Below are 22,389 nucleotides of genomic sequence, written 5' to 3'. Positions count from 1 at the left end.
TAAAACTGTCTACTTGCTCATCTCAGAATACTAGATCTTACTAATCCATTTATTCCTTTTTTCTCCACTTGACATAGATCACTGTCAAGATCATACTCGCAAATTAATCACTTATCAGCCATAGTTAATCATTTGGCATCAAGTAAAGTAAAACACAAGTCAATAAACACACTAGCTAAAATATGTGCAACTTAGGTATCTTAAAGACTCACTAAAGACAATGGAACTGAATGAGTTCGTTCGTGTCGTTGTCATTGGACAACACGTTGCATTTGAATAGATGAAACAATTGAACAATAGGATCCTCATAGCGTGATTAGAGTGAACTAATGACGTCCTTGCTGTCCACCAGCATGCACTCACCTCCCCGTGGATCTCCAACCTCCCGCCTACGTAACATAATCGCATTCGGGGTCCCCGTGTGTGTACCGGTTAAAATTTTAAAAATTTTGATTTTTCTTCCCTCTGGATCTCATTAAGTATTATTATTATTATATACTGTGCTATATCATTTTGTAGATAATTTTATGCTGTTTAATTCTCTAGAACAAAATTTTTAACTAGGAGCAATCGTTTTCAAATTATTCACGAAAAACTAAAAAAGGGACCTTTAACCCCTCCCCCCCTCCTTTAGCTCACACCCCACCCTTCAGTACTTTTAGTATGTTGTTCAGGATACCTTCCCCCACATTTGTGCCAAAATTGGCTTCTACATGATTTTTTTCCTCTATTCAGCCTTTTTTGGGCTTCGTTGCCTAGACTATTTATACTAATGGATAATCCAATGTGATATTTTGAAAAAAACAAATCGTTTCGTAGAGAAATTGAATTAAGTAAAAATCGCCATTTTTAAAAAGTTTAAATATTTTTCTAGGAATTGTTCCATTTTGAGTACCTATGTATAGATAAAGTGGTAAAGGATTTTCATGTACTCAAGTAAAATTTATTTATTGATTTTCAATCAAAATCAATTCAAAATCAATAAATAAATTCTACTTGAGTACATGAAAATCCTTTACCACTTTTTCAAATATTTATATTTGTAAACTTTATATACAGTGTTTCATAAATGTATACTTAAAAAAAACGGATCAAACGCATGGAATAGATGACTATAGGCAATATATGCAGTATAAAATACTAGAGCTCTGCTGGCGAGCCGCGAGTGGCGACCGTTTGTTAAATTTATCATACCCCAATCGTACGTTGACTTATAAAACTTACATCAATCGGATTATTAATTAAATTTTCCTGTACAGGCACCATGTCATGGAGATATAAATGCGCATTATAATTGAAAATCATATAAAGCCCATCTTGAAAAGCACGAGATGATTAAAATGTCAAAAACAAAGTGCTCTTAATTTATGAAGTCGCTGAAATAACCCCAATACGAAGGAAGCCAAAAGATTACGATTTATGTGCTGAATGTAAAAGTCTGCACAACGGTACATTCATTTTGGGAAGTAAGATACGGGCTCATTGCATGAATTTGGAAGCAGAATATAAAAGGTTGTAATTTCACATTCGCTGCACCTTTTGACTGTCGTATAAATTGGTACCTAGTAGGTACGAGTATATACTTATTCTTGTCAGAGACACATTGAACAAGGAACGACACAGTTTCGCCTAGGAGTATTCGTAAATCAGAAACGGGACGCGGTGGTCATATTTTTAATGTTGAAAACAGAGTTGAGTGAAGGATCCGGATCCTTCATTCAACTCTGTTTTCAACACTAAAAATATGTTCTTCACTCAACGCTTGCTGTTAGTAGGCGAAACATGCGAGAGTGGTGAAGCGATAGCAACTTTGAGATGCGGCAGTTCCCGAATGTGAATTACTAGTGGTTTGTCATTGACAGTGGTTAGTAGTGGGCCAATTTGCGCATACGTCGTAGAAAATGGAACATGACCTCTGAAAATAACTTCACCCTGTAGATTCCTATTACCATTGACATGAACAATTATGTAAGCCCTTTAGCGTAACATATTTCAAATTTGAGTTGAATATCTCAAAAACTGCACGGGCTATAAAGAAAAAAACTTAAAAAAATCCTGAAATTATAACACCCTGTAAATACGGTAACGACGAAGCGTTTAGGTTTACATAGTTTTAGCCATAGTCATAAACTAAGCCCAATAATTAATTATCTCTTTCCGTATGTACATGATATTTAAGAACACCCTGTATATCACCTGTATAACTCATAGTCCAAATTATTATTTATTTTCAAGATAGTATGAGGTCTATTTTCGTTTAAAAATGTCATATTTAATTGGTACCAAAATAGTTCCATTATTTATGCATATACACCAACGATATAATGTATCTACTATCAAATGATGATACTGCAAGGAAAATAACAACCCTTTGCAACATCATATACATACAAAGTTCATAACCAATTGATTAGATACAAGTTTACAAAATTGTCTTAACCAGAAATGTCTCATTGTTCATTATTTGTCGCAGTTATAGTGTAACCATTATCTAAGAATGTGGAATTCGATCGCTCTCAGTATATTTCTTTTATCATCCACTGTTTTCTCTGGCAAAGTAGTTACCGTTAGTACTGAGCACTAATCAAAACATTGTTTGCAGGTGCCCAGTGACATTTCCAATGATTGGACGAAATCGGTAAATAAGGTAAAAATGGAATGTTTAGAACAAGGGAACACTACCGTGGAAGCTGTTGACGCAATGCTTGAAACATGGAACATACCCGAATCGCTTAATTGTTTTATGACATGCGTGTATGAAAAAAATGGATATATAGATAAAGATGGAAATTTTACTAAAGTACTCCTTCACCATAAGGGTGTAGCCCAGGAAAATCTGCAACGATGTGCAAATGCAGTTGAAGCTTACACAAACGAAAGTTGTAATAGAGTATATTATTTTTGCACATGTATGGTCTCTTCAGTATCCATCAACGAAGTTTGAATATACCAACATATACAGCTTACAAATACCTATGTTGGCTTAATAATATTAAGTAATATAATATTTCATTCCTTCAAGATGAATAAAATAATCAGAAACATTCGCGAATTTGACTTTCTGCACGTGCATACATAGCATCAACAAAGTCGCTGAAAAGTGCAAATTTTTAAACTTATTTAACTAGCGGGCGTTTTCTTTTCAATTCAATCGCCGATTGCTCGGTTTTGAAGCAAAATTGAACAAAAATAGTTAACATACGGAGACGGTTCTCTATTAAACCTATATTTGGATGCTGTTTATTTTTGGCAGTGTATCTTTTGATATACATTTAATTTATTTTTTTAAACGGCATTTTCAGAAAAATAATCCAAAGGGTTAACCGTGGTTTCTAACAGAACCAATTTTATTTTTCTCTATCAATGCATTTAACCGTTTCATCAATCAAATTTTTGGTTTGTGATGTTCCGAGTATCTGGGAATTTTAAATTTGAATCGTTCCCGCGTTTACGTATTTCATTTATGGAGAAAAACCCAAGCTACTCTACTATAGATGTTTACCATGCATTTTTAACAATTCAAATTGCACAATGACGAGTTCTTAAATGATTTCGTGTCAGGTTTTCACACTAGCGATGTTGTAGTCGACGCATCGTTATGATAATGAATGTAGTTCCAAGTGTGTGTGTGTGTGTTTGTTCAAGACATTTAGGCCGGGATCAGACGAGCGTTTATTGAACTGACGTCGCAACGCCTGATATTTTAAACGCGGTGTTTTTCTCATAGTCATACGAGCGCTCAGTTGCAGCAAACCATCGACCTGGATTAGTGATTCGCACAAGAACGTATTTGCTTCACGCGCTTGAAAATAGCTACCTTGAATCATCGCGCTAATAGTTACTTAATAAGTCAGGGAAGCTTACCACTACTGGTGAGGAAAAATTAAATTGAATTAATTTCCGAGTCAAGTACTATCACTCTCGGTAGTGCGGCCTTGGCTGAAACCCAGTCCCGTCCAAAAATAAAATAAAGTGATGACAAGTGAGTCATTAGACATTAACAATGACTGTGCCAATGTAATATACGAGGCGGCAGGGAAAGGAATCTGGTAAAGTGACAGGCTCACGGTATAAGATAGTACACCGTTACTGCCACTCCCATGGAAGCTAAAATTTCTAGACATACAGTAGGCATGTTCATGAAAGGTTTCTTTGGTTTCATGACGATTTTAGGAAAAAAACATTAATATTAAGATGCTCCGACGACTGTGGATTATGTTTCAGTCGAGGTTTCAGTCTATAGTTAAAAGAGAGGCGCCCTGGAAAATAGTGTAAGCATTTAGAGCGAGTAAGTTCGGTCAGTATTGTAACGTGATTTATAAATTCGGGTTCGATTTATATCAATATTTATTAAACAAAACTAAAACACTATAAAAACCGTACAATTTATATCGACTATTTATATCACAGACTTGCTTTATATATCGCAATTTATATTTCCGCGCTCGATGTTTCATACGTACTCGATCTCGTTCGGTAGTAAACTTCCGCGATGTTCGGTCCGCAACCATTTATACACGCAAGCAATGTAAGTCCAGAACATTCGCGTAATTACCGGAATATTCCTATACAAATCCCACTATCGCGCGCGTAGAAAATTCCAGAGCGCCAAAGGCGACGTCATGTCTGGAGCGTTTCCGTTACAGTATAATATTTTGCAATATTAAAGGTTGACATTTGAACTTCTGCACAACCTTGCAAATTTTATGGGTTCAAATTTAATATCAAATGGTGATATTCTCATTAAACCAATTTTTTGCATTTTTTAACACAATATTAAAAAAAATTCTGGATTCTTTGTGCATTCTTATCGTAAAATTTTGCAGAATATTTGTGAGGTGTTACTTTAAATTAAAAAGATGATTCGCAAAATTAATGACAAAGAGTTTCTTGACCAACATTATTATTATGAGTAAGTTCCTATACCAAAAACAGACACACACCGCAAGAATTGCAAGAAATTTGCAAGACAAGACAAGACAAGAAGTGACCAAGTTCTTGCAAAAATTTGCAAGACAAGACAAGAAACAAGACAAGACAAGAGAGGGCCATTTCTTGTCTTGTCTTGTCTTGCGAGAATCACTAACCTGGATGAAGAGTTGCATGTTGCCATATTTTTGCATTTGTCACCGACGTAACTCTCCGCAAAACACCCTACCTTTTAATTTCCTCGTAATACCCATCTCCGCATAACTTGACGTTTCCAAAAGTTACGTTTTTAACATGTTTATCATGCGCTCAAATGCGCCGTAAACAGAAATGTTTGCACCATTATAGTCTTTTAGGATCCCTTTACAGTATACATTGTATCCAAGATAAGTATGGGGATCTCCGAAACCATAGAAGGTACGACGAAAGTCAAATTAGGGATGCCCAAGTAAAGAGTTATTATGCTTTAAAGAAAACAAGAAAATTCCGATTACTTCCGATGACATATCACAAAATCGAAATAGGACAATTTTGTTTTTACTTTTTTTGTATGATATTATTTGAACAGATACGTTAGCCCACCCCCACTTTTTAAAGATTGTTTATAGCTTCACCGTGATGGGCTAGCTTTAATTCAAGTGGCGCAATTGAGCGCATAACCAGATGTATCGAGTGACACAGATACCGGTAGCAAAATGCGTTATGACTGTTATGAGGGGTTCCGTTAACTTGGCCCCTCCCAAATAAATATATTTAAGGATGACAAAAAAAACAAGAATGGCGCAATCTTTTTACGGCGCATTTTAGCGCATACCTAGGAGTACAATTTCGTATGGAAAGATGATAGAAAAAAATAACTTTTAAAAACGTTAAGTTGACCCCCTTTTTTTGAAAATGTGTCATAGCTTAACCGTGATGGCGCTAAATTTAATTGAAGTGGCGCAATTGAGCGCATAATCGAATGTATCAGCTGACCTAGGTACCAGCGATAAAATACGTACGGGAGGGGGGGGGCTACGTACACTTGGCTCCTCTCAAGGGGGGGGGGCAAGTTAACGGATCCGTCCCTTGGACAGAATTATTCGGATGTCTGAGTGAATTACATCCGTTAATATATTTAATTAATCGAAATATTTAGGTTTGAAATTCAGAGACATCTACACCGAATTGTTAAATTTGCATAATTCCTCCAGGTATATTGGAGTATCAATTTATGAAGCAACATTTCGTTTAAATTTTTATTATTGGCATTAAATTAATTAGATACCTGTGAAAAAAGAAATGAACGAAATTATCTCCTAATATTAACCCATTTATTTACCTGGGCTAGCTAGATGTACAGAAGTATAAATAAGGTAAGTTCCGAAATATTTCACCAACGATGCGAAGAAAAGAACAGGATAAAAAGCATTTCTACTGCGAATCATTTGTAACCATCCGTTACAAGTAGCGACAGGAAGGGACGGACAGGCGGATGGACAGATGAACGAACAAAGTGCTACAAATGCTATACAAAGTTGGAAATTCACAACACATCAACATGCATCACAATGGTTGCATAAACTTAGTTTATTCTAATAGCGTTACATGTGTTTTAATTCCTAACTACAAAAACCGACCGGAAATATCGATTCACATACATTCAAATACCGGGTGAATCATTAGAACTGATGTAGTTTGAATTTCGCGCGCACAATTCTAGTGTTTTTTACGGGATAGAATTGGCGATGATATATTTTTAGTTATTTTACTAATTCTTATTAGTCACCAGTGCCGTCTACGTATACATATACCCGTACCGGGTTTCTGTTCTACAGCAACTGCACGCTCTTGATTATGAGAATCGACGTAATTATTGTGATTGATTTAATAACAATTTAAATAACGACTTATTTGTAAATTACAAATAAATTATTACTCCTTGGAGAGTGATTCTACATACACCACTGGAATTAGGCAAATGATAGTCTATTATTACCAACCTTTAAAATTTTTTGTTTTGCGGGACATTCAAACTGTCATCAGTTCTAATGAATCACCCGGTATATCTTGAACATCACGTGTATAACTCATAGCCCCGATTATATACTTAGTATAAAATGCGTAAAATCACGATAATCTGAGGTCTATTTTCGGTTAAAAACGCCAAATTTGCATGGTACCAAAATAGTTCATTATTATTTCAACATATCTACCGGTTCTCTGTCATACACCAACGATATAATATATCAAAGGTTACTTCGGATTAGTTTGATACTGCACGAAAACAACAACCCTTTGCAACATTATGGAGACACAAAGTTCATAACCCATTGATTAGATAGGTACGTTACATACAAATTTAAGAAACTGTCTTAATTAAAAATGTCCCATTATTCGTCACTTCTCGAAGTTATATAGTGTAACCATTATTTAAAAATGTGGAATACGATCGCTCTCAGTATATTACTTTTATCATCCACTGTTTTCTCTGGCAAAGTAGTTACCGTTAGTACTGAGCACTAATCAAAACATTGTTTGCAGGTGCCCAGTGACATTTCCGAAGATTGGACGAAATCGGTAAATAAGGTAAAAATGGAATGTTTAGAACAAGGGAACACTACCGTGGAAGCTGTCGATGCAATGCTTGCAACATGGGACATACCCGAATCGCTTAATTGTTTTATGACATGCGTGTTTGAAAAAAATGGATTTGTAGATAAGGATGGAAATTTTACTGAAGTACTCCTTCAACATAAGGGTGTAACTCAGGAAAATCTGCGAAAATGTGAAAATGCAGTTGAAGCATACAACAAAGAAAGTTGTAATAGAGTATATTATTTTTGCACATGTATGATCTCTTCAGTATCCATCAGCAATGTTTGATTATGCCTTTTTGCAACGTATGCAGCTTACAAGTACCTATGTTGGCTTAATATTAAGTAATATAATATATGGGGTGTTCATTTGAAAACTTCCCACCACGGATTTATCGAAAACCACCGATTAAAGGAAAAAGCGCCGAGACACGTCAAAAGATTTGTCAAGGGGGACAACTTTTTAACCAAAAACTAGTTAACCCCCTTTCACCCTCTGCCCCTCAGGGTCATTCCCTTAAAAGTTTTAAATGGCAAGTGGTATCGAGTAATAGCTTGTTTGAAAGGTCTTTTGAGGTCCTTTATTTTGACGTTTGATTTTTTAAAATTGGTCGATTCGTTTTCTAGAAAATAAGAATAATTTCCACTCTTTCGGCTAGTGTGTAAACCATTTTGGATGTAAAATCTGAATCAATAAATTAATTTTCATTATCCCAAGATTGTCACAAAGGTAACTGACAGCAAATTACATTCTTTCTTTCCCATAGCAACAAATAAGTGATATTTCCGTTTGTTTTTGTTTTCTATCTGAACAAATTAAGATAGGTCGATTATAAATAAAGATTTTCTAATTTTCTCAAAAACGGATCGACCGATTTTAAAAAATCAAACGTCAAAATAAAAGACTTCGAAAGACCTTTCAAAAAAGCTAGTACTCGATACCACTTGTCATAAAAAAAGTTTGAGGGAATGACTCTAGGGGGCAGTGGGTGAAGTAGTTTTTTGTTAAAAAGTTGTTCCCCTTGACAAACCTTTTGACGTGTCCCGGCGTTTTTTACTTTAACCTGTGGTGGCAAGTTTTCAAATGAATACCCTGTATAAAATCAATACCCGGGAATTGTAACACTATGTTCTGATTCATTCCTCCGAGATTAACAAACGGCCAAAAATAATGCCAAGTTCAATGGTCTCCTCCACACAACAGTCGCCAATTTCACTTGCTGCACATGCATACATGGCAGCATCGATACATGGCAGCATCGACAGAGTCGCTGCAAGGTGCAAATTTTTTAACACAAGAAAAATATGTTTTAGACTTGTACGTCTTAAAAACCTGGAAGCCGACCACTCTAATTACAAACCTCTTTCATTGCAGACATCTTGAGAACCGAAGGTCACATTAGGTTCAGTTGATACCGCCCGCGGCATCTTGGTTAGCGTCGAGTTGTTAGCGGAGGCCCGCACACTGGCGGAATTTGTTCTTGAATAAAGGCATCATTTGAATATGCTAACACTAGAATATGCACCAATGACCATGCCTCCCCGATGACAAATAATGAAAAGTGCCAAAACAGTGCCATTATATATTTTGATATGGTACGTACTGCTTAGGCCCAGTTTGAATTTCATGCAATTCCACAACTAACGGAGATCTCAAAAAAGCCTTTCTTGTTTTTTGGTATAGGTACATTGCCTGTGCAAATCATCCATCCGATCTACAAATTTACGAATACTTATTAGCTTGTTTTTATTTTTGTGGACACCAAAACTCAAAAGTATTCAGAAGTAGCAGAACATGTTGAAGTTAAATAGTCTCTACACTGTAATGATTGAGACGAAACCTAGCATCCATTAAACTTTAAAGTGTCCGTTCAACGACAATTTTAGTTTTCGACAAAGGTTTTCTGCACATTTGATATTTCTTTGGCTTTTCAGCTATATTCGGTGGGCGACCCATGTATAGATATTAATTTCCCATATCTTCCACGTCTGATACTGATTTTTAATGAGTAAATAAATGTACCCACTACGACTACCCAATAGTATATCAGCCAAACAAAGTAAGTGCAATGAATGCGTTATATTAAATGTGCTTAAGTAACTCAAAAGCATTCTTAGTAATTGAACTGGATAGCTTCCAAGTCCAACGACACAATGAGAAAAGTTGCTTCGATGCAATATAAAATACCGGAGCTGTTCCCGACCATTTGGAAAATTGATCATACCGATAAGAAAAAAATGACAGTTGTTTTCGAGGGAAGCGAACGCCTTAAAGATTTACTACGCGTATTATGTTCGAAGCAATCGCAGGTTCATTTAAAAGACATGCATGAATTTTGTTGTAAAGACACCCCTCGTCATGGGAATATACAAATGTGTATTATAGAAAGCACGAGATGATTAAAATGCCAAGCACAAAGCGCTCTTAATTTCTGAACTAGCTGAAGTAACCAGCCCCTATACAAGAGGGAAACCAAAAGATTAGGATTTATGTCTTTACATTCATTTTTGTAAGTAGGTACCTATAATAGTAGGAGTAGGTACACAAGCCCATTGCATTGTTTATCGAAGCATAATATCATGTTGACAATAAACAGATACTCTCTAAATTCACAGACACGCGAAATTACATCTGAGAGCTGAACTGCAAATGACTATTCGGAGCTGTTGAGGTTGCCCACTTTGAAACAATAGTGTGCTAATAAAAACTTGTGCGAATGCGGCTTGCACTGCGATTGCAAATTAGGCGCTACCTTCTATGGTAATGGTAAACCGTTTGCATCCAGTATCCCGAGATGTAGCTTGATATGACTGTTTCCCCGATAAAGTGCCCTCTTGTAATTGAAAAGATCTATAAACATCTTTGCAAATGAACATGAGCAGATGGATGTCTGACAGAAAAATATTCCCCACCAAAAAATAATTGGACGATTTCTCTTGTGTTCTCGTTACCATATCTAAAGTTGATCGTGGACCTGCAGATCGCAAAAATGGCACATCGTCAATGGATGTTTCTCCAAGGCGCTCCAATTCCCCTTTGTGCGTACCCTCTTCCAACACTTTACATATACGGTAACGGGTCGCGGAGGAAGACTGTGATTGGAAGAAATTAATTCATTGCGTTGAGACTTTCAATAGAATACCATGAATGATAAAACCAATTTCTACCCCACCCCTCATCCTCCACCAAACAACTCATCCTCGACATTACGTTTTATCGTTGAGTGAAGGATCTAGGTAGAGAGGCAATGCTTATGTTAAAAGTATAGTGAACGTGGGGTTTGAGATATAGGCGGCCAAGAGTGATCTCAGATCCCGACGGCAACAACCAAGTCGGCGATCCAGATCCGGATTGCATTATTTTATTTTCATATTTTCGCTACCACAATATTAACCTTACAATTACATTATCGCATTATTAAATTTGCGAGGGCAACAGGCGAAATATACGGTTACGGTAGGTCCGTATCAGAGGCTGCATGTGGCCCTTGTAAAATTAATTTGTGATCGATGATCGAAACAGTATGTTTACGGTGACCGAAACATATTATTTAAAAGTATTATAATGCACATTTTATATCTAGGTATATTCTATATAAAACAAGCGGCCGCATCAAAAGCAAGCCTTTAATCATGATAGCAGAATAGCTAGATAAAGTTACCAGCAGATTCGCCAATTAAACAAGTTGTCTTTGACCTTCCCGGTTATGATAAAGAGAAACACATAAAATAAATGGTACACAGGTACTTATCATTATAAAATTCAGTAGGTACCGTCTTTTTTTCAAATTGTCACGTTAATTGCGAGAGAGTACCTATACCTAGCGTTATCGGTTTAAAATAAGTCGGTAGTGTGCTAAAATTGTAGGATGAGTGTTGCAAATCATATTTGCGTTTATGCAAATTGCTACATCAGCAATAAACATAGTGATGGGATAAGTTTCTTTAAATTTCTAAATAATACCTACTTTACTCGCACAATCGCAAAATACATAAACATAAATGATATGAGATACTTTTCTTTGTGATTAGGTAGGTATACTTTTTTGAATTTCGTCCGTACGTACCTGCTGCTTTTAGAACTGCTCTTAATTAGGTATCTGATCCAATAATTATGATAAGGGACTGATATTTTGCAGGTATACAATTGCATGAAAATAGAATGACTCATTTTGTTTACGTGTGTTACAACGGTTTTCGATAGTTGCAATTGGAGTTACGCTAAAGACTGATTTCGTTGGAGAGGGCGGCTGGGCGAAAATACTGAATACTTGTAAATTGTAAAGAAGGAAAGCGCCGTCGAAATTGTCGGTGGCGTTAGCTGTCGGTGTTGCAAAACGTGGACTCGGAGGGGTAGAGACGCGATGTGCAATAGAGAAGGGACTACCTTAGTAAAAGATCGGAAAGGATGACCGCTTTTCATATAGGCATTACCACTCTACCTAGATCCTTCACTCAACGGTTTTATATTGTTATACTTTTACTGGAATTTCCCCTTTTTTATCAAAGTGCGTCCAAACTTTGAAGTGGAGCGATCTATTGAAATAAACGCTTTTTGCTTTTAGTTCTCTTATGGTTATTTGAGGAAGTATCCATTGGAAGTGTTGAAGGGCCATACAGTTTGGTTAGCGCCGATAATCATGAACCAGGAAGCATTGATTATTCTGAAATGTAGTAGGTTATTGTGGATATTTTATCATTGATTTTTGAAAAAGCTCTTTGTTGTGAAGATACAGGGCGAAAAATAAGCGATTCCTTTGATTGATTATTTTGTTCGTTTTTCGTCAATTTTGTTAAGATTGATTGACGTTTGGCTATTTGGCGTGTAAATTCTGCCTTAACTTAAAAGTTTGTTTGCGAAGTACTCTACGAAGTGGATGACCAAGAAGGCCAACGACTGTAAAAACGGTGGACGTAGAAAAGAATGTGCTGGGGCATGATAGAAGTAAATCCAGGTACTTCTACTCGAATAATAATAGCAAAAACTTTGGATTGGACTATTTAGAAAATTCTTAGAGACACTTAATGCAAGTCACATTTTTAGTGGATATCGCATCTTAAAAGTGCGTAACAAATTGTCGTAACGAGGACCTAGTATTTTAAATCAAAGAAGATTTCGAGTAGCGCACTATAAAAAGGACAATTATTGAGTTTCAAACGATGAATAAAGCTTATTAGTTACGGAACAAATCAAGGCGAGTCTAAATATAAACGCATCCTATTCGCAAAGGAACATTTTTGCAGTAATTAAAAAATAAGTTTGCATAAATAACCTTGCATCCAGTAGCAGTTCTCATTCTACTGGAAGCCAATTGTAGCACCCCCAAAAATGCAAAATCCAAATATTATTTCAAAAAGTACAACTAAACGGGTTAATGATAAAGTAACTACGTATACAGATAGAGCAGGCATGAATGCAGATAACGGTATTCGACCTTCTATCCAGAACGAGAAATCACCTGTCGTCAAAATTCCAACTGATGACAACAATGAACATGAAGGAGAATGGAAAACGATAAAAACTACTCGCCGCTTACGCAGAAAATCACCTGTCCGTGGAACAAATTCTTCAAATCTGGATATTCAAGGAATACCCCGCCTGTATCACCTTTATGTAAGTCGATTACATCCAAGTCTTTCCGCAGTTAATATTATAATATAGTTATATATTAATCTTATGATAAGTTGAACATATTATTGTGCTTGACAGAACACTGGGTGAATGATAGTGTCGTTAATCTTGTTAACACATCTAATTTTAGACTGATTTCCCACATTTCCCACTTCAGTAGGAAAGTGCATAAGCATGGTGGCGTAATGATCCTTGTGAAACGCGACGTCGAATGTTACTCCATTCCGCTCACTGAAAAAATATCGGTTGATAATTGACTGTGAAATATCAGGTGTATTTATGAAGAACAGCAATATTATTATTCTATCTGGGTATAGATCTCCATTAGGGAATTTTAATGTGTTTATCGATACTCTTACTGTATTATTTTCTAAACTAAATATTTACAAAAATATTGTCATTTTATGTGGCGATTTTAATTGAAATTTCACACAAGTAATAATCAAGCCATATATCTTACGGACTGGTTAAGTAGCTATGGACTATATCCTACAATATTTAAAAATACTAGAAATCAAAATTGTCTTAATAATATTTTTGTAAACTTTGATGCAGGATTGAATTTTAATGCTTCTGTATTTGATGCAAATATTTTAGATCACCTAGGACAAACCATTTATTTTGCCACCCAGAGCATCAAACATAAAAACAATTGCAAAATATGTAGACCAATTACGACCGTGGGTAAGTGGATAATGTACAGTATGCTTGAGAATATGGATTGGTCATTCGTAGACGTGCGGAAGAAAAATTCAAGTATTTTCTAAATATGTATTGTTAACGATATTTTCCTTTTTAGCTTTCCTACAAAGGCCCTTAAAGAATCACGTTTATCAAGTCCTATGACTAATTGCCAATTGGTTTGACGATCGATTAAGCAATATGCGGGAAACTCTCAGGTTACTCAACGACAATTATAAAATGTTTAAAAATGAAGAGACACGTAACTTGGCAAGTACTTACAGACAGTTTAATAAAAAAGAAATGAGTAAAGCCAAAATTAGAGCCAATGATAATTTTGTAAAAAATTCTAATTCTAAACCCAAGGCTATGTGGAAGGTAATAAAACAAAATAGCCATGAGAGTTGCGGAGGTACCACAAATTTAACTTTTGGTGAATTCAATTACTTTTTTGTGAACATTGCTGACGAAATAAGCGCTTCACTTCCGTCTCAAAATAAAGACCCAGTTAGTTACTTTAGTAACTATGCTATAACTTCGATATCCTTTGATTTTAATGAAATATCATTCAATAATGTTCGAGATATTGTAAATGCTATTAATAATAGTAGTTGCAAAGATTATTTTGATATAACTGCTAGTATCTGCTAGTATCTAATATCTGCTACTATCTTTTTCAACTGAAGATGCAACTACGCATTTTATGCAAGCCGTTTACAATGAACTGAACGCCGGTAACCTTGTTGTAGGATTGTTTTTTGATCTACAGAGAGCGTTTGATACTGTCAGCCCCAGATTTCTAAAAGACAAATTATCAGCTTTGGGCATTCGCGGAGTTACCTTAAATGTAATCTGCAACTACTTAGAACACAGGAAGTTAGTTGTTACGGTTAGAGATCAGTTATCTGAAGAGTACCCTGTTCAGCTGGGTGTTCCCCAGGGATCTGTGATGGGGCTCTTATTATTCATTATTTTTGTGAATGATATGCCAAACTTTATAACAACAAATAATATTACAATCTTTGCTGATGACACTTCAATGGTTGTGGCGGCAGCTTCTACTGGGGAACTCTTAGCTCGTGTGGAGTATGTAACGTGTGCTTTTAAGTCTTGGTGTACAGACAATGGTATGGTTCTTAATATTGCTAAGACAAAATGTTTGTATTTTAGTAAAAAGAAACTACCGGATTCAATATTGAGTTCAGGGCTGGCTAAATCCAAATTATATTTGGAAACTAATGTAAAGTTCCTAGGAGTTAGTGTCGATGGCTCTTTTTCGTGGCAACAGCATATTGACCATGTTACTTCGAAACTTAACAGTTGCTACTTTGCAATTTATAAAATAAAAAATATGGTTGATATTGCGTGCCTAGTAAATGTCTATTATGCTCTAGCGTACTCGCACTTAACATATAATATCATGTTATGGGGACAAGCTGCCTCCATTAATAGGGTATTTATTGCTCAGAAGAGAATCTTGCGATTGATATTCAACCTAAATAAAAGGGAATCTTGTAGAACGAAAAGCATAAAATTATGACGATATACTCAATTTATATCTACAACTGTCTAAAGTATGCAAAGCGTAATATAACAAAATTTAGCGATAACTCACATCATAATTACAATACCTACAAGATTTAATGACTTGCTACAGACAGATTTGCACAAATCGACTTTTTATGAGAAGTCACCGTTTTATGCTTGCAAAAAGTTGTACAATGCATTGCCCTCTAAAATTAAAAGTATCAATAATTTCAACTCGTTCAAAAATATAGTTAAGAAATATTTACATAGGCAAGCCTTCTATTCACTAAATGAATTCTATGAATTGCAAACGACGTAGGTAAAATACTGTGAAGGAAACTGAGCCGTGTGTACTACGTTCTTTTGTGTATTCTTGTACTTGACTTGCATTATCATATACCATATATGTCAAGATGCTAATAAATCACTTTATACTTTATTTATAGTATCATAAAATCTATGCTGGATGTTATTCTGATTCCGTTAACAAAAGTGATCAATGCTTGCATACGTGAGTCTACATACCCTAAGCAACTGAAGGTATCTAGGGTTGTTTCTTGCATAAAGGTGGAGATCAGGATGTTCTTTTTAATTATCGGCCACTTTCAATAACTCCAGTTTTTTCAAAAATTTTTAAAAAAGCATTAAAAAACCAAATTGCAGATTATTTTGAAAAAATAAGTTACTTTCTCAGTCAACATGAATTTCGCGAACAAAAATCAACGTCCACTGCAATATACAATTAACAAACACATTTATAACTTGCTTCGAGGCAAATGACTTTTGCGTTGCAAATTTTATGGACCTTACCAAGGCATTTGATTTTGTGAATCATGAGATTTTGCTAAATAAACTGGTTATATATAAATTTACTAGAAAAAGTATCGCGTTATTAAAATCATATCCCGTACCCGAACTCAATACGTTCATTTTGATAGTAAAAAATCTGATTATCAACAAATTAATACCGGTGTACCCAAGGGTCTGTTCTCGGTCCGATACTGTTCTAATTTACATTAATGATATGCCTTTTTTAACTCAACCTGATAATATTATTCAGTATTCTTTATGCAGATGACACAACTTTATTGAGTAGATGTCACGAATTAAAGGACGATAATCAATTTATTGAGAATATCGAAGAATGGTTACTAAATAACAGACTAAAAATTAATCAAACAAAAACGAAAAAACGTATTTTCACGTTGAGGCACAGTCACAATGTAGAGAACTCAACACAAATTAAGTTTTTAGGAGTCACACTTGATCAGAAATTAAACTGGTCAGCTCATTGTAGTCAGGTAGCTGTCAAACTATCGACAGCATGTTACTTATTGCGATGTTTAAAATCCGTAGTATGTAGGGATGTTGTAATCACTGCATATTATGGATACTTCCACTCAATAATGTGTTATGCAATTATTACCTGGACACATGCTTCGGGCGTTAAAAGAATTTTTTTAATTCAAAGGCGTGATATTAGAATTGTCTGATCTGGACTATAGAACTTACTGTAAACATAAATTTATAGAACTTTTATATATTAAATTGCATATTACACGTTGCCACTAACATATCGACTTACCGACAGTACGACACAAGAAATAAAAATAATATTCGTTCCAATCAACTACGACTAAATACTTCAAAAAATTGCAGTTATGGTATACAATTTTACAATAAACTCCCTCCGAGTTACCGTTCGTTATCTGTAAAAGAATTAAAGAAAACCGTTACGAGTTATTTAAAATTAAACGCTTTATATTCTAGTCATGAGTTTTTGTCATCTCGGTTGTAATAAATGAATGTGCCTGGTATATTGTGTGATTTTAATTATTTATTTAATATGTTATGTTTGTGACTAAATGTAATGTAATATGTAGGTATTATTGGACTTATTGGACAAATCTTATATAGTCTATGGCTATTACAGATAATAAACTTTATTATTATTATTATTAAAATTTGTTTCTTCCTCGGTTTCTTCCCTGCATTTTTTCGTATGTGAATATCCTACGTGCTATTCCCAGTGAAAACAAATCCAACAAACCAAAAGTCATTAAAATCGGTACAGCCGTTCTTTAGTTAGAACGTCATTAACACATTTAGATCTTTCCGTTTTATATATAATCGTGAATTTTCCCATTTTTCGCTCAAATTTTCGCATGTTTAATATCCTATGATGGATCCAACAAACCAAAAATCACTAAAATCGGTCAAGCCGTTCTTCAGTTATAAAATTACAAACATATTTCGGTCTTACTGTTTTATATACAGGGTGGTGACTTGTGTAACGCATCATGGGATTTCAATGTAAAATTCGTAACATGCGATTATTGGCTCCCCAAATTATTTTAGAGCAAAAATACATTAAGGTTTTTTGTAGGAAAAATTTTTTTACGTCAATCAACCGTATTAGTTTTCAATTTTTTGCATAATAAAGACGGAAAATTGGAAAAATATCTTTTTCAATAATCTGTGATGCCATGGAATTTTATAATACAAAAAGAACGCCAATATCCGTCATGCCATGGAATGTCTGCTATAAAACAAATCAAATTCTATCAAAAAGTATTATATTTAGAACAGCGAATTCAACATAAAGAAAGACCAAATTACTAAAAACGGTTTCCTAATATAACAATTTACAATAAATGTTCAAATATGTCACCATTAACTGCAATACAGTAACCAAGTCGATCATAAAATCCATTTCGAACTGCTGCCAATTGACAACTGGGTATCTATTTGTTTTAGAAAATTCCATGGCATCGCAGATTATTGAAAAAGATGCGGGTTTTATTTTTCCAATTTTCCGTCTTGATTATGCAAAAAATTGAAAACTAATACTAATACTAATGTAGGTATTGCAAGTAATAAAGAATCATAAAATTTCCCTAGTATATTTACTATTATTAAATACACCCTTTAAAATTAATATCGCTAGAGATATATTTTACAGAATCGCAGTTACACTAGCCAGAATAAAGAGAGGAAAATTAAGTTAGAGTACGAAATAAATTGGAGGGCGCAAACATTAATTAGACATCCCGTTAAACTTTACATTCCAATCGAGACATTTTTCAGCACCATTAAATAATTTTCAATAATATTGCACCGAAGCGATCGCGTAATTACCGTTCGAAATGGGTTGCCAACCCGGTAGCTGACAGTAAAAAGACCACATATCAAGGTAGAAGGGTTTAATAATGAGTAACCAACACACTAATAAAAAAGAAATACGATAATAATAATAAAGTATCTTCGCTTGGTTGGTATACTGGTTTATTACAGTCGTTATGATTGAAAAATATAAATCTCGTGTTTAGGTTGACCACCGTCGGTGAAATATAGAAACCCTCACGACTTATCCTTGTCAGGATTATTTGTTTCGGCGTGATCGTGTTACGCAATCCTTAAAATTAGGTATAGTTGTAAATTATTTCATTTTATTTGTAATGTTCGCTCGTAAGTTTGCCGTGATTTGTGTTTCATATTTGATTAATCTTATTCAACCGCCACGCCGGTCGTATATCATCATTTTGCTCTGGTATTTTATTTAGGTTGTTCCTTGAAGGAGTCTTAAAACATTATTTTTACTGCTCAGTATAAAAGAAAAAATATTTTTTATCTTTATGGCGTTCATGAAATTGTGAGCTACTATCGCGCTTTAGTGGGAACTTTTTGGTGCCGTTATTGCTTGCTACTACCCCCAAGTTCTTTATATTCTTTGAAGTATTTTATAATGTTAACCTCGAATATAATAAAAAGAAATACGTAGAAATCTTTTGCATATTTTAGAGATAACAGATTATACTTTAGGTACATTTATAACTTATTAGTAACAGCACACAAAAGCAGCCAACTTTGATATATATAGTAAGTGCGACGTACGAATTGTTTTGCATCATCTATGATCTAATCAAGCTCAATGGTGGTATACCACCAAAGTATACAATATCAAGTATGATGCATGCCTTTGGAGCGGTGAGATATAAAATCGTAAAATACTATAAAAAAAAATACTGTCTGTGCAGACAATATTCATCATATGTGATAATCACTGAAAACTTTTAATGGGCCATATATTTAAAGTTTGATTATTGAATGTTTGCCGGTGTACGTGATGCGTGGATTGTATCACAGAAATGCCAATTTGCTATGGTCTTTTATTGTACAGGTACTGTCTTTATCAAATTGCAATATAAACGCATGTCTGCGGCTTAGCTAGCTCAAGGAACAAAAATGCGATTAGAAGAGATCAATAAGCAGTTTATCTTGAAACGGGTTGCTTAGTACATTTCGGCCAATAATGCCACTCCCAACACCATTTTTCTAAACTATCAATCTGGAAACTGCACCATTTCTAAGAATTGGAATACATCAGTTTGGGGCAATGTGCAAGCAAATTGTCACTTATTTAACACTGGCAAATTGGTTTGGCAACAAACGATAAATATGAATATTTTCATTAAATTTTGCCGAAACATATTTGTAGAAAAAGTATAGTATTGTACTCGCATGTAATGGCTATTACTCGCTCGGAAGACTTACGGCACTCGCCTTCTGCTCGTGTCGCACACATTCTTATAAGTAATAGCCACCATTACATGCTCATGGAATAATATACTATTTCACCCCGACCAGAGAGGTTTTAACATTCTATTTCGAGAATATTTGACCTCTTTATTTCATCGTAACCCCTACATACATTGAAGTATTACCGACATACACTAATCTGCTAAAAAACCATTCAAGTACGAAAGAAAAGCTTAATCTGACTTGCCCGGGTCCCCCGATAATAAGATCACCCCCAAAGCATCGTTAATGGTAGGTACTCTAAAAACAAGTTGTATCGCCGCCACTGGTAAAACATTCAGTCGACTTCAACCATACGTTTCTTTACAGTCCTACGTTAATCAAGAAGGTAGCATACTCATCTGCCACTTTGGAGCCCACTGATAGTCCAAAGAAAAGACCTTTATTAAACGAAAAAAACGCACTAGTTTTTCTTTAAATGAAGAGACAATAGATACAGTAGGTACATTCAACATTTTGCCAAGGTCAATTGTCACTGGGCTCCAAAATGGCGGACGATTCAATTAGAAGTATATAAGGATTTCCTATATCTAGTTTTAAATAACTAAACCTTTCTGAAAAACGCCTAATTTTATACAACCAAAATAACTTCCTACAACAAAATGAATGTCTGGAGGATGTCAATTAATTAATTGGCATACTATTTCTTTGGCTTCCATATGTTTATTTTCGTTCGTGTGCGACGTATTCAATTGAAGAAAATTTGATATTGTCAATTGGTATAATGCCGATAATAGTTTGAGGAGCGCAAGAGACTTATTTTCTGTGTTGATCACTTTAAAATTAGTGGTTATTTAAATGCGAGCCGCATAAGAGACCGTAAACAACCCTGAATTTTAACGGAGGAGATGACACTAAATGTTTTAATTTTTGTGGAAGAGAATCCCATAAGCAACTTCTGGCAAATAGCGTCCGAATTTAATATCTCTTCATCATAACCTAAAAACATACTATTTACTGCCGTTTTTATTAAAATCTAAAATTACAATGCAAAATTCGTACGCATGATATTTCGGTTGCATAAAATTAGGCGTTTTTTAGAAGAATTTTTGTCATTTCAAAGTAGACATACGAAAACCCTTCGTCTACTTCTAAATGAATAGCACTGTATAGTAGTTATAGCTTCTTCGTGAGGTCACACCGGCAAACATTCAATAGCCAAACTTTTAATAACAATGCTCAATGTTGGTAGTTAATATGTCCTAGCAACAGTTGCTTAATTGTGTAACAGTAGGACACGTTAAGTGTTTGATTGAATTCGTCGCTAAATGGCTACCAAAGAGTCATAAAAATCAATGAGCCATTTGCCCAAGACTCATGGTAGTTGTATAAAAAAAAAGTTTGATTATAAAAGTAGCACGTCTTACTTGGTAGTTAGGAATACCGGTAGTAGCAATAAAACATGATGCAACATTATTTTGCATGACACCATTCGATCTCTCGTTTCTTGTAGGCGATCGATTTCGAATACGCAATGCATCCATCATCAGGTCGTAGCTACAATTAATTACATTAGTTAGATGTTGTACTATAGGACTAAATGTAAAGTTTACCGTCACCGTCGATTGTAAACCGAAAACAATAGTGTGATCTAGTGTCTCGCCAATAATATCCTGGAGTTATTAGCGGAGAAGACTTGATCTCGAGTTTGTAAAAAGTAAGTTACTCATGCAGGAGATACAGCAATATAAAAACAAAGGTAAAGCTGACAACAACGTATTTATCGGTCAAAATGTAAATTTTGGAGGAAACTCAACCAAAAAGTATGGACAATTTAATGGAAACCATGGAAATTGAGGTGGAAACAGTTCCGAAAACTCAAATTTCCCGTTTTGGTGCCATTTGTGCAACATAAATGGGCATAAACTAATAAACTGTCCGAAGAATTTAAAAAATCACAGAGGTTCGGAAGTTTCAAAAGAAGACATGTAGCTGAACAACCTCGCAGTTCAACGGTTGAAGATTATAGAAAATGTTTAACAGCCTCAAATAATGTGTCCCAGAAGTACAGCAGGAAGTAATTTCTTTAGTTATAATGAAGCACAAGCAACAAACCATAGTGACTTGTAAAAATGAAATAAACTGATCTCTGATAAATGTCACTAAACAAGGTGAGTCAATAGATGCAAGAAAAGAAGGAAACCTTCATCTACGAACAGAAGCAAGGCAGAAAATTTTTGTTTGCTGGATGTTCATCGATAAAATACGAAAAACAAATCGGTAAACCATTCCTTAACAATTGTAAATGGTAACTCTCAATGATTGATACATCATGGGAAAGCTCGAGAAAAATAGCATTCATCTGCACCTAACGTTTATAATTTACACTTATTTGTTCGCTCAAAAAAAATTGGATTATAAAAAAAACAAATTGGATTATTTTTCTGAGTATCCTCCTTTAAACAGGTGCATTATACAGGGTATTTATTGAAACGAGGCCTCACA

General features: G+C 34.9%; 3 long non-coding RNA genes across 3 annotated transcripts; all 3 read left to right on the top strand.

The window, feature by feature from the left end:
• The first annotated feature begins 2,400 nt into the window (after nucleotides 1-2,400).
• Nucleotides 2,401-3,044, top strand: LOC116166606. Its single transcript, XR_004144359.1, has 2 exons — nucleotides 2,401-2,557; nucleotides 2,603-3,044. It is a non-coding gene; the product is annotated as an uncharacterized LOC116166606 (long non-coding RNA).
• A 4,201-nt stretch (nucleotides 3,045-7,245) lies between these two features.
• LOC116166605 lies at nucleotides 7,246-7,933 on the top strand. The gene is made up of 2 exons (XR_004144358.1): nucleotides 7,246-7,407; nucleotides 7,453-7,933. It is a non-coding gene; the product is annotated as an uncharacterized LOC116166605 (long non-coding RNA).
• A 413-nt stretch (nucleotides 7,934-8,346) lies between these two features.
• LOC116166607 lies at nucleotides 8,347-9,975 on the top strand. The gene is made up of 3 exons (XR_004144360.1): nucleotides 8,347-9,101; nucleotides 9,441-9,565; nucleotides 9,624-9,975. It is a non-coding gene; the product is annotated as an uncharacterized LOC116166607 (long non-coding RNA).
• The last annotated feature ends 12,414 nt before the right edge of the window (nucleotides 9,976-22,389 follow it).

Source organism: Photinus pyralis, unplaced genomic scaffold (genome assembly GCF_008802855.1).
Source record: "Photinus pyralis isolate 1611_PpyrPB1 unplaced genomic scaffold, Ppyr1.3 Ppyr1.4_LG3b, whole genome shotgun sequence".
NCBI classification, from domain to species: Eukaryota; Metazoa; Arthropoda; class Insecta; order Coleoptera; family Lampyridae; genus Photinus; species Photinus pyralis.
The sequence above is the reverse complement of the archived record's forward strand: the minus strand, read 5'-3'. Positions and strand labels throughout refer to the sequence as shown.